Source organism: Phoenix dactylifera, chromosome 7 (assembly GCF_051530095.1).
Source record: "Phoenix dactylifera cultivar Ajwa chromosome 7, Ajwa_hap1_PhDact_Kaust_v1.1, whole genome shotgun sequence".
NCBI lineage: Eukaryota > Viridiplantae > Streptophyta > Magnoliopsida > Arecales > Arecaceae > Phoenix > Phoenix dactylifera.
This window is the reverse complement of record NC_143196.1, coordinates 9,052,089-9,064,846: the sequence shown is the minus strand read 5'-3', so window position 1 is coordinate 9,064,846 and position 12,758 is coordinate 9,052,089. Positions and strand designations below refer to the sequence as shown.

At 40.2% G+C, this 12,758-nt stretch overlaps 1 protein-coding gene across 6 annotated transcripts in view; it reads left to right on the top strand.

The window, feature by feature from the left end:
- LOC103718767 (pentatricopeptide repeat-containing protein At3g16610-like) overlaps window positions 1-12,758 on the top strand; it is a 40,153-nt gene extending 27,395 nt beyond the window's left edge. For 3 of the 6 annotated variants that reach the window (XM_017845155.5, XM_017845152.5, XM_088701194.2), the window contains one exon: window positions 12,348-12,758. The gene's annotated coding sequence lies outside the window, so the exon portion shown is untranslated. Of the gene's footprint in view, window positions 1-11,150; window positions 11,653-12,347 lie in introns of those variants that run through there. The other 3 variants (XM_088701193.2, XM_017845149.5, XM_017845157.5) reach the window with 2 other exon arrangements.

Genomic DNA, 12,758 nt, shown 5'->3' with positions numbered 1-12,758 from the left:
ACCCCAGGTCGGGGCCGGTGATACAGAGAGAGTGGGAGTCGACTCGAGCTGTGCCAGAGTCGACTCCAGGCCTGTGACAGATTTAAGTAGGGACGGGAATTGATCTCCTACTTGCTTAAGGCTTAGGTATTTTTGAGTCTTAAGGTGGCTAAACATTATTTGGGCTAGGTTTAGGCTCAAGGAAGAAAGAGCATGCAAGTCATGGGTGTACATGGGCTTGGGTTGAGTGCTTTCTCATGTGGTTTAGCCTAGAAGAGTTTTTGGGTTTGGGTCATGTTTGACCACATATATATAAACTCTTGTAATTTGTGTATGTGAGGAATAAAATCATTGGAAACTCTTTCTCCCTGAAATCCTAATCTCGTTTCTCTCTCCCTCTCACGCCATCATCCCTAAGAAAAGTTAGGGCACGCAGCCATTGTTGAAGAAGAGCCAAATTCTGCTTGGCTCTTGTCCTCCTTCACCATTCAATCAAGGTCCAACGCCTCTTGCAGTATAGGAGATGCCCTAGGTGCTGTGGTTTGAGGCGCACGTATCCTATAATTGGTATCAGAGCTATTGGTTGCTAATTCGGTGGAGAAAAATCAAAATCTGTGGTAAGCCTTCAAAACAAAATTTTCTGTGTTCATTAAATTTTTGTTTGGTGTTATGGCTTCGGAAAATCTCAAAGCAGATTTTGAGAAGGTCGATGGCAAGGGAAACTTCACCCTATGGCAGCAAAGGGTGAAGGATTTGCTGGTACAACAAAGGATCTATAAGGTCTTGATTAGAGAAAGACCGGAAAGGATTAGTTTGGAAGATTGGGAGGAGTTAGAGAAGATAGCGTTTAGCACCATTAGAATGTGCCTGGCTGATCAGGTACTACCTGAGATTTGCTCGGAGACCACGGCCAAAGGGCTATGGGAGAGGTTAGAAAACAGTTACATGGGCAAGAGCATGACAAATAAACGTGGTTGAAGAAACAGTTGTATAGTCTGCGGATGCCGGAGAGAGGAGATCTGATTTCTTATATTCAGAAGTTCAATCAAGTTTGCTCGGAGGTCATGAGCCTTGATGTGAAGATTCAGGAAGAAGATAGGACCCTTCTACTGTTGTGTTCTCTCTCAGGATCATATAATGGGCTGATCACGACTCTAGTGTATGGGAAGGAACCTTGAATTATGAAGAGATGATTAGTGTTCTTCAGTCTAATGAGCAAAGAGAAGATTTGCAAGGGGAGTTCTAACTCAGAGGTTCTTGCTGTTAATGAGAGGCAAGGGAGGCCTCGGGAAAGAGCTAGAGAGAGTCCAAGGGCAGATCTAAGTCTCGGGGCAGGCAGAAGGCTTGGAAGTGCTACAAGTATCATCAGATTGGACACATAAGGAGGAATTGTCCTTTGCTGAAATCTAAGAAGGAAAAGAATTCTTCCAATGGTGGTTCGGCCAGTCATGGTGGTGCTCTTACATCTGAAGACAATGGAGATGATATTCTGATTGTTTTAGATGGTCACATGAAAGAAAACAGTCGGTGGACGTTGGATTCAGCATGTTCGCATCACTACACTTCACATCGGGAGTGGTTCGATACCTATGAGAAAATTGATGGAGTGTGAGTTTAGGTGATGATTATCCTTGCAAGATTGCTGGGGTAGGCACCATTAAGTTGAGGATGTATGATGGGGTCATCAGAACATTGACTAATATGAAATATGTCCCGGAGCTGAAGAAAAACTTGATTTCATTAGGCTACTTAGAGAAGCACGGATGTGCTTTTGGTACCCAACCGGATAGCAGCTGTTTGAGGATCACTAAGGAGGCCTTAGTGGTGATGAAGGGCAGAAGGATGGCCAATAATCTCTATGAGATGGAAGGCTCAGTGGTGACAGATAGTGCAGAGATGTTGGCGGCAGCACAGGAGAAGCAGTTGGTCTACAAACTGTGGCACTATTGGATGGGTCACATGAGCGACAGGGGGCTCACGGAACTCGGTAAGAGAGGTCTGATTACAGTAGTTGAAAAAGAGGGGAATGACATATGTGAGCCTTACATTTATAGCAAACAACATAGGGGGTAAAGTTTGCCAACAATTTCAAGCGGAGTGAAGGCATTCTGCAGCTAGTTCACTCGGATGTTTGGGGACCGGCGCCTGTTTCAGCTAGAGGTGGAGCAAGGTATTTTTTGACCTTTATTGATGACTTCTCCAGGAAGGTATGGGTCTATCTGATTAAGAAAAAATTAGAGGTATTTGCCTGGTTTAAATCCTGGAGGGCTGAAGTTGAAAAGAAAATAAGGCAGCCAGTGAGGTGCTTGAGGTCGGAGTACACAAGCTCTGAGTTCAAAAGGTACTGTAAGGAGAATGGGATCAAACACCATTTCACAATGAGGATAACTCTGCAACAGAATGGTGTGGCCGAGAAGATGAACTGTACATTGACAAAGAAGGCCAGGAGTTTGAGGCTGCAGACATCACTTTCCAAAACTTTTTGGGGTGATGCGATAATTTTCTCTTATTTTCTTGTTAACAGGTCCCCCAATAGAAAGCTTGATGGAGGCATTTCAGAGGAGATCTGGAGTGGGAAGGAGGTGGAGCTTGGCCACCTAAAGGTATTCGGTTGCCCGACCTATACATTAGTGGAGGCAACCGAAAGAAGCAAACTTGATCCAAAATCGCAGAAGATGGTCTTCATCGGATATCCACAAGGGGTAAGGGGTTATTTGCTGTGGGATCCTCATTCACAAAAGTCTACCATCAGTAGAAATGTGATCTTTGATGAGGAGAGCATTTTGAAGAAGTCAGGATTTGTAGATGAGGCTGAAAAGGCTGGACAGGGCAGCAGTGGACAGCACTCACTAGCAGGTGATATTCCTTCAAATTCTACCTCGAAACGTATTTCTTTTGAGATGGAATTTGGTAGGCATGTTCCTACATGTGTGAAGGACCAGCTAGGAGAGCCATCAGTCCAGGAAGAGGTGCAAGTAGAGCCACAGAGTTCCGGTTTGAGGGACCTTGTCGAGGGAATTGCACCGCACAAGCCGAAGCGCGTCATCTACAAACCTATTCGGAATGGCATTGATGAGACTATATCCTATGCTCGCATCATTGCTAATGGAGATCCAGAGACATTTGAAGAGGCCATGGAGAGCTCAGAAAGGGAATCATGGATTCAAGCCATGATGGAAGAGATGCAGTCTCTTGAGAAGAACAAGACATGTCAGCTTGTGGATCTACTGGGAGGTGCTCGGGCCATTGGTTCTAAATGGGTCTTCACAAAGAAAGAGGTGCCTTCAGAGCAAGATGGAGTTAGGTATACGGCAAGGCTTATTGCAAAGGGGTACTCACAGAGAGAGGGAGTGGACTATACAGAGGTATTCTTTCCGGTAGTGCGGCATGCTTCAATTCGGGTGTTGCTGTCTTTGGTAGCACAATATGATATAGAATTGGAGTAGATGGATGTGAAGACGGCGTTCTTACATGGGAGCCTAGAGGAGAGGATATACATGCAGCAACCAACTGGTTTTAGGCAGCCGAGGTTGGAAGAAAAGGTATGTCTACTGAAGAGACCTCTCTATGGTTTGAAGCAGTCACCCCGACAGTTGTACAAGAGGTTTGATATCTTTGTTCTTAGCCTTGGATTTTTCAGATGTGAGCATAATAATTGTGTATATGTAACAGACGTGGATGAGGAGAATGCTCTATATTTGCTTCCATATATGGATGATATGCTCATTGCCAGCAGGAGTATCAATGCAGTGAATGAGCTAAAATCAGCATTGTTTACTAAATTTGAGATGAAAGATTTGGGTCCTTCCAAGAAAATTCTTGGAATGAAGATTTGCAGAGATAGAAGCAAGGGTGTCCTCCACCTGTCATTGGGAGGATACATTCAGAAGGTCTTGATTAGGTTTGGGATAGATAAAGCCAAACCGGTTGGAATACCGCTTGCAAGCCACATGTCTCTTTCGAAGTTGCAGTGCCCCCAGACAGATGAAGAGAAAGAGTACATGGATAGAGTTCCATATGCTAGTGCTGTGGGCAGCGTGATGTATGCTATGATGTGTTGTAGGCCAGACATAGCACATGCAGTGAGCCAGATGAGTAGGTACATGGCAAACCCAGGGAAGGAGCACTGGCAGGCACTGAAGTGGATATTTCGGTACCTACAAGAAACTCGGAGGCTTGGTCTGACTTTTGAGCAGCAAGATGGACATGGGAGGAACTCCAATGCCTCAAAGGAGTTCTCAGGTCTATTAGAAGGGTATGTGGATTTAAATTTTGCAAATGATCTGGATACGAGGAGATCTATTACAGATTATGCGTTCAGCATGTTTAGTGGACCGGTTTTATGGAGATGGACCCTTCAACCTATCACGACCTTGTCCACCATAGAGGCCGAGTACATAGAGATTACAGAGGCTGCCAAGGAGGCTCTTTGGTTAAAGAGACTCATTCAGAAGATGGAGGTGAAGCAGAGTATAGTGGTGCTGCACAGCGACAGTCAGAGTGCTCTGCAATTGGTTCAGAATCCAGTCTATCATGCTCGCACAAAGCATATAGACGTGAGGTACCACATGATCAGAGAGTTAGTGGAGGATGGTGAAGTGATGCTGGTGAAAGTTCATACAAAGAAGAATCAGTCGGATGCAACTAACGAAGACTCTTCCACGGGATAGTTTTCTCTCTTGTGTGGAACTGATGGGACTATCGGATCAGGTGGAGCTTGCAGAGGCTTTGGAGCACCAAGGTGGAGATTGTTGGCACAAGTGTGGCGCATCCAAAGCAAGAAAATGCAAGAAACTGCAGTGAAAACAGCAGAGGGGTCGACTCATGCTGATCTGAGGTCGACCCCTGAAGAGCTGCGGTCGACCCCTAAAATCAGACAGAAAAATAGCTCTTTGGAAACCTAAGAGAGTCGACTCTAGGTGAGCAGGGGTCGACTCGTGCTGTTAAGGGGTCGACTCATGGATTGCAGGTGTCGACCCCAGGTCGGAGCCGGTGATACAGAGAGAGCGGGAGTCGACTCGAGCTGTGCTAGAGCCGACTCCAGGCCTGCGACAGATTTAAGTAGGGACGGGAATTGGTCTCTTACTTGCTTAAGGCTTAGGTATTTTGAGTCTTAAGGTGGCTAAACATTATTTGGGCTAGCTTTAGGCTCAAGGGAGAGAGAGCATGCAAGTCATGGGTGTACATGGGCTTGGGTTGAGTGCTTTCTCATGTGGTTTAGCCTAGGAGAGTTTTTGGGTTTGGGTCATGTTTGACCACATATATATATATACTCTTGTAATTTGTGTATGTGAGGAATGAAATCATTGGAAACTCTTTCTCCCTGAAACCCTAATCTCGTTTCTCTCTCCCTCTCACGCCATCATCCCTAAGGAAAGTTAGGGCACGCAGCCATTGTTGAAGAAGAGCCAAATTCCGCTTGGCTCTTGTCCTCCACCATTCAATCAAGGTCCAACGCCTTCTTGCAGTATAGGGGACGCCCTAGGTGCTGTGGTTTGAGACGCACGTATCCCACACATTGCTATATGTTTGGTTTTCTAAAATTTTATAGTTGCAATTTGTGTTGTGACTATGCAAGCATCACTTATTTGTTAAAAGAACCTACCATTAAGAGCATTAGAAAATATTTGATCTTTAAATGATAGAAGAAATTGGATAAAATGAATCCACAAATCGTAATGCAATGGATAGTGAATTTTATGGACCATATACTGACCATATCTAGAACCCTTGTGGAATTTGGATTTGGTGAGATGTATGCAACATTTATAGGGATATATTGTTAACTGATGCCTATTAGCTAAGGTAATGATTACTCCTTAGAAGTATCCATTCTTTAGAGGGAACAGGTCAATTGGAAATTAAGCAGGTGGATTATGAGATTGGAGGACTACGGTAACATTTGATTGCGAAATAAATTTTGGAAAGGATATCCCTTATATTGTTAGAGTGATACAACCTATTCTGCAGAATAGGATTGTTTTGGCATTTGGTTGGAGGAATAAGTGCAGGAAATAAGTGAAGCGAACAAGATGCATTCAATGCGCATTGGAATTTGAGATGTTTGGATTTTATCACAAAGACAATTACCCTCCCACTTTTTTACGCGTTTATATAATCGATAAGGGCAAAATGGTTATTGGAGAGGATAGGGTCAAGCCTATTCCATAGTATAATTCCACTCAACCAAAATGGTTGAATAGAATTATACTATATGGGCTCGCTCATACTCGACACAGTATAAGCCCCTATGCTGCAGTATTTTTTAGTTTGGTAAGGATATTCCCTTCAGGGTCAGTGGAATCGTCCCGAACCGGATAGTTCCGGCCATTCCGAGCCGTACTAGAGGCTCACTGGTACAGTTCTGACAACGGAAATGAAAATCATTGCCGGAGCCAGAGAAGGAGAAGAAAAGAGCGAACAAGCGAGGGAGGAAGAGGGAGAGGGAGGGATACTGGCGAAGGGCCGGCGGAGGCCGTGCGAGGCGAGGCTGTGACTGGTTCTTCTATTTCGAACGAAACAGGGGTTCGGCCGCGGCCTTAAAATTTTTGCGATTTTAAAGTGAAATCGGCAAATCGCTTGCCAACTTCTCCGCTAGCCTCCCTTCCTCTCTCACCCTCTTCCCCTTTCTCTCTCTCTTTTCCTCTCTCCTACGGTCTGCGTGCCCTCTTCTTTGTCGGTACAAGCCCAGTACAGCACGATGCGGGCCCGTATCAACTCGTGCCACTGGAAAACCAGTACGGTGCCCGGTACCGGTTCCACCGACCTTGATTCGCCTCATTTGGGGGGATATCCCCTACTTATTTCGCCATCAAAAAAAAGCCACAAGTGGCTAGCAAAGGAAGCAATTCACATGCTAGTACTCCCAAATGATGTGACACTAGTATAACCCATAAATTTGCAAGGTAGCGGAGCCCACATGCAAGTCCTAATTTGCAAACCAAAGAAAACTCCCAAAAAAAGGGATCAAAATTATGCAAATTGAAATCATAAAGAGGGAAATAGCAAGGTACCAAGATACGAGCCATGATTAATATAATTGTGGTCCTAATTGAAGATCTCAAAATTAAAATTTATGGAAGAGCTCAAACACTGGCCAGAATTGCCTACAAGACAAAAATAATTGCTAAAGCACAAAAGAAAGGTTGGCATGGGTTCAAAAGGTGATTGTTAGGACTCAAATTTAAGGAATTTTAGGATGTAAAGGAATATATGCTATTTATTAACAGTGACTACCGTTATGGAAGGGTGAATTTGCCATCTAAGATGGAATACAGGCACAGAATACTTGGAGGTCTTCATGATAGCATGTGTGAATGAAGAGAAGGGGATTACAGGGATATTACCTGTCATTTGCTGGCTTTGATGATGTATAAAGTATATCCTCTCATGAACTTCTCTAAGTGAGGTGTTCCTTTTTTGTCACTTAAAATACTTTTTCCATCTCCCATAAACTTAAAATGTTTTTCGAGTGCCTTACCAAAACTAACATGAACGTAAAAATAAATGTTTTAGAATTGTTAATTTGTAACTTGGCTAGGTACAAAATTCAGGTTTTCAGTGGCGTATACAACAGGTCTGCATATAGGACTGTTGTAGGAAAATGTTGGACTGAAAGAAGGGTGGTGGTTTAGTGTATCTAACTCATTACACTGCAAAACAGAATTCCTTATGCAATTCTTCTCAAGTCTATCTTCTTAGTTTCCCTGCTAAAGTTATTCCTTTACCACTAAGCGCAAAGAAATTAAGGCACAAATGCAAACACCAAGTTTGGCTGCTAGAAATGACAAGTGTTATCAAAATTACTTTTAACTTTTCCACTATGCCTTCATATTGCTTTTATGCTATTGATATATCCATATATTTGCCTTTCCTTTTGATACTCAACAAGTCACTTCACTTGATGTCACTTTACAAGGCTCGAGATATAAAGGCATGAAATTCACCTCAAACTTAAGTTGACCTAGAACAATGAAATCTAATGCTACTAATTGCAGCTATTTCATTGCCCCCTCAAATCTTCAGTGCCTCTAATATTCAAGTTGATCATCTTTCCTTAACCACCACCCAGTCTCTATGATAGTATGTGCCACCCAAGTCTTGACTTTGTTCTTCCATATCTTTCTCTCTCACCATACATTCATGACAGAAATTATTAGGTTCACCCAATGTGCAAGTTCACAAAACATTGCTTTTTTATTTGTTCACTCTGCTTAAGATGTCAATCTCTGATATTTATTTGTAGCTTATTAGAATTAGAATAGAATGATTCATCCTGCTAATGGGAAGAAGATTGCTGAAAGCTTTTAGATGCTTCTGAATCTTAAAATATTTAGGCCAACAGAAATGACTAGTGATTTGTTATCCTTTTCCATTTTCATTTGCAAACAGATGTCGAAATGAAGTGATCAGCTTTTCTCGTTACTTGCTGTTCCATTGGAGATATACATTCGTTTGCAATAAAAATAGTGCAATTCTTGTTTAAAATGCACAGCTTCTGGGTGTTGACTTCATAAATCTAACTAAAGTGTCACTCCAAATAATTATTGAAAAGCAAGCCCCTAGAAGCTTCGGTGATATCGTATAGGAAGGGGAGTGGGATGTAATGGGGGAAAGAAATGAGAGAAACTACTTAAAACCACTTTCTGAAACATAAATAGGCAAGCACTCTCATCGTGAAGCTGACTTGATTGAAGATGTATATAGGGTAGAGTGCAATAGAAAAAAAGTGATTATATGTTTTTTTGTTTTGTTGAAGCCAGCAGTATTGCAACAAATATCATCTAAAGTTCATTGAGCACATTCCAAAGTCTCGGCAGGATGTTCAATTGACAGAAGATACTAGGTTGAATTGATATTCTTCATTGTTGCCATATTGGCTTCAAATATGTATCTATACATGGATGATTCCAGACGCTGCAAGATTTTCATGAACATGGACTTTGGAACCTTTTTTGAATAACAAGCCTTGTCCCATTTGTACGCATTTGACCTTCTACACTAAGTTTTGATACATCAAGGTGTTAGACTTGTTTAAAATACTCCATTCCTGACTTAGACCCTGGAAATTGGTGCCCTTTTCCTGGCTAAGGTAAATATGGGCAATAGATGAACAATCCATAAATGTATAATATAATTTGATAGCGAGGAAACCCTACCTAATTGGTTGCAGATCCATTTTTCTTTAATACTATATTTGTTCAGATTTGGACAATAAAAATGCTAGATTAAGTGCTGTATTATTACTCATTGACCATAGGAAACATGCATTCTCTTGATTGTGTAGGCCTAACTTTGTGAATGTTTCTTTGCCATCCATTTGATTTTTGTTAAGTCTTGTTCCAGTGTCCAGATTTCTATTACTTCAAGTGCAAATATTTCAGGTCAACCTTTGACACGAAATTGAACTGTTATTTTTACTGTATCCTCAATTTTCAATTCACGTGCTGGTCAGTTCTCACTATTTCATATCCTTCATGTGCAATACACTGATCCCTCCATTTTGTTTAGTTATAACAATATCCTTCATAGATTTCCTCGATATATGTCTCTTTTCTCAATACGCATCTTTGTGCATGGTTCAATACCCATCCTATCCTCATAACTCATGCATAACTGTTAGCCTTCATAAATCCCTACTGGATTTCCCTTCGTCATAAAGGCAGCAATGATCACACATCATGAGAATATCTCCTTTTTAATCAACACTTTTCCAGCATTATTACATGTGGATGTCTGTCTTTCAACTCATCCTGATAACACATTCAAGGCTACAAAAAAATGCTACAGATTTTTCCTGGATGAGGTTTCATTGTCGTCTGTCTACTAAGATTTTTACGTTGTTCCAGTTTGGCTTTCTGAAACTTTATGCTATAAGTTTGTGTCACTGAGAAGTTCCTTGTAAGAGTGAACCACTGCATATTATTGCCATTTTGCTTCTGATCCCTTCTTAGCTCTCCAGACTAGGATAGCATTTAATATCCCCTTATGGCTAAAAAAAGAAATAAAGAAAAAAAATGCAAGTCCAACTTCAGATCCATGTGGAACATGCAAATCAAGTCATGACTTCATGATTTCAGAACTTTATGAACATGATTAAGCCTTATAAAGAAAGCTTTCTTCTCTATATCTGTTTATATTTCACTTAATACACTACAAAATAATAAAAAAAAGACTATAAACTTTCATGTTCTTCCTTTAATATGAAATTTATTTGAGGGACAAGATATAGTTCATTTGAATGTCCACATGACTAGTCGGTTTGGTAAATGACATGGTCAAAACCCATTATAAGCAACACTTTGAATTGGGTATCAATTTTTTCATTTTGCATTTCTAACATGAGATAGATCATAATGTCTTGTTTGTTCCTGCTTTGACTGTTCCTCTCAATCTGCTGCTTAATTTTACGTAACTTTATTAAAACTGCATCTCTAGAGGCATAGTCAATGAGAACTAGACAAAGTTCTTATTGTTGCCAATTTGTGGTATACGTTTTTCACTTTGATAACTGTTTCTTTCTTTCTTTGTTAATCCAAATATCATCTGAAAAGTAGTTTTCTGGTTTATCTGGTTGAGTTTCTCTCCAAAAGAAATGTTTTACTTAGAATTTCAATAATCATATACATGTTGCTTTTTGGCTATTTTGAATGAATTGTAAGTATAGGTTTGAACCATCAGCTTCCATTATTCAATGAATATGCTCAGCAAGTTGTACTTCATTTGAAATTTTCTATTACCTGGTTCTCTTACGAGATATGAGTGCACTGAAATACAAAATCGAAATGATTTGGTGAAAAATTCGAAGGCACCAGTAAAGATTGCTTTTGATATTTTTTTTCCTTTTTCTTCCAAATGAAAGGTTGGATAGAATCCATCCAAATTTATTGAGATAATGAAAGGTAGTACAACAAAGTAAAGCAAAATAATAGGGATAAAGGTTAAAACAGCAGAAATAACAGAAAGCAAGATCAAGCAGGATTCAAAACAGGAGAGAGGGAGGAGAGAAGGAAGAAGCCTATCTCCTTAATGTAGTAAAATCCCATATGGAGAAGTTGGCAGTGATCGTGTTCGCCGGATCATTAATGGGATAGGATTTGTTCAGGAACACCCTGTTGATTCTCTCAAGCCAGATGTTCTAGTAGATTTTCTTGATATGCTTGCTTCTCCAGGTTGTCTAGAGGGAGAGGTGGGACCCTGGATGTTACTGATGCTGATTTTTGATTTGAAGTGTGCCTAGAGTTGCTTGGATGGTGGACAGTGGACAAGGAGATGATTTTGAAGTTTCTGTGGTCTTCGTTTAGAGTGCACAACCATCAATAGAGTTTGTTCTGCGCAGAATGTATTTGGTCAACATTTTATTTTTAATAGCAAGCCAAGAGAAGATCTTAGCTTTCACGAGTGCCACAGGCCCCTGAAATGGGGTGGATTGGGCATCATTGATTCTGGAGGTGTTAAGGAGTAATAAGAATTGACTGCGAAAGAACCAGACTTTTCCACCTGCAATTACAGATATCTTTGTTAAGATGGGGAGAGAAAATTTTGATTTACTTTTGAATTGAATCTATATATTTTTCCCCAAGCATGTGTTATGATTTGATCAATTTCCTGCGTTAATTGTGAAATATATTTCAGGATTATCTTTGGCATGAGCATTGCCAACTTGCAAGAAAATTCAATGGATTTTCCCTGCAACAGGCTATGTTTTTGTAATTTTAATATTTAACAAGCTTTCATAGTTCGTAAAGTAGGCCCTCTATTATTTTTGCAGTATAATTTTTGCTTTATTTTATGCTAGTAGATTGATAACAAAAATGTTCTGAGAAAAGCAAAAATGTTGGTTTATAAGATTATTTAGATTTTTTTAGAAAAAAAGATTAAGATGATTAGATATTAGATTCACCTATTATTAGCAGACAATAACTTACATTTCTAATTTCTTTATATTGGCATGCCACCTGATTAACAGTGATGGTCTTTGTTTTCCTAGAACTGCATGTTGGCCAAGTAAACCAATGTCTGCTCAGGTACTCAAACTTTGCAATGAAAATTAAGTTTACCTCAAATTTCATTTATTTAGTTTTATTAATTATGTCCAATGGGAGAACCTACTTAGATACGACTAGAACTAGATATTTTAATGTACTTAAATGGTGTCTCTCTTCATGTTTGTAAGAAGTATGAACAAACATTGATAATGTTAGAGGTATTGGTTGTTCTAGATGGGAAATTGTTAATTATCATCCATGTAACCAATTAGCTTGCTCAAAAAAAATGATATTAGATATTAATTTAGAAAGTATCAGTTAATGTGGAGTCTACTGTATCATCATGGTTTGTCATGGTTATGCTTTTGCGTTCCTCAACAGACTTCTGTTCCAGCCCTTCAAGGAAGATAGCTGTGGCTAGAAGCTATGCGGTTACAAGTGGAGCAGTTGAAAAGGAGAAGAAAAGAGAGGAACAAGGGTCGGAAGTTGGTTCTAGGTTTGAGGATTACTTGCCAAGATAAGAGTCACTATATGTTGTGTCTCGGATTTCGTTTTGAATCATTTCTTCTTTATATATCTTTTCTGCGAAAAGGAGATATCCTGCCCCTAGTTTAATTATTCAGGCCCATAGATTTTTAACCAAGAATGTCTAGTTGCGATATTAGGTTTGAGCTGAATCAAGATCTAATACTTAATGATCTCCTTACTCTATCCAAAATCTTTATGATACTGATATACCACTTGTGGAGAATCAACAATAACTATACGAATTTATTAAGTTTATAGGTAAAA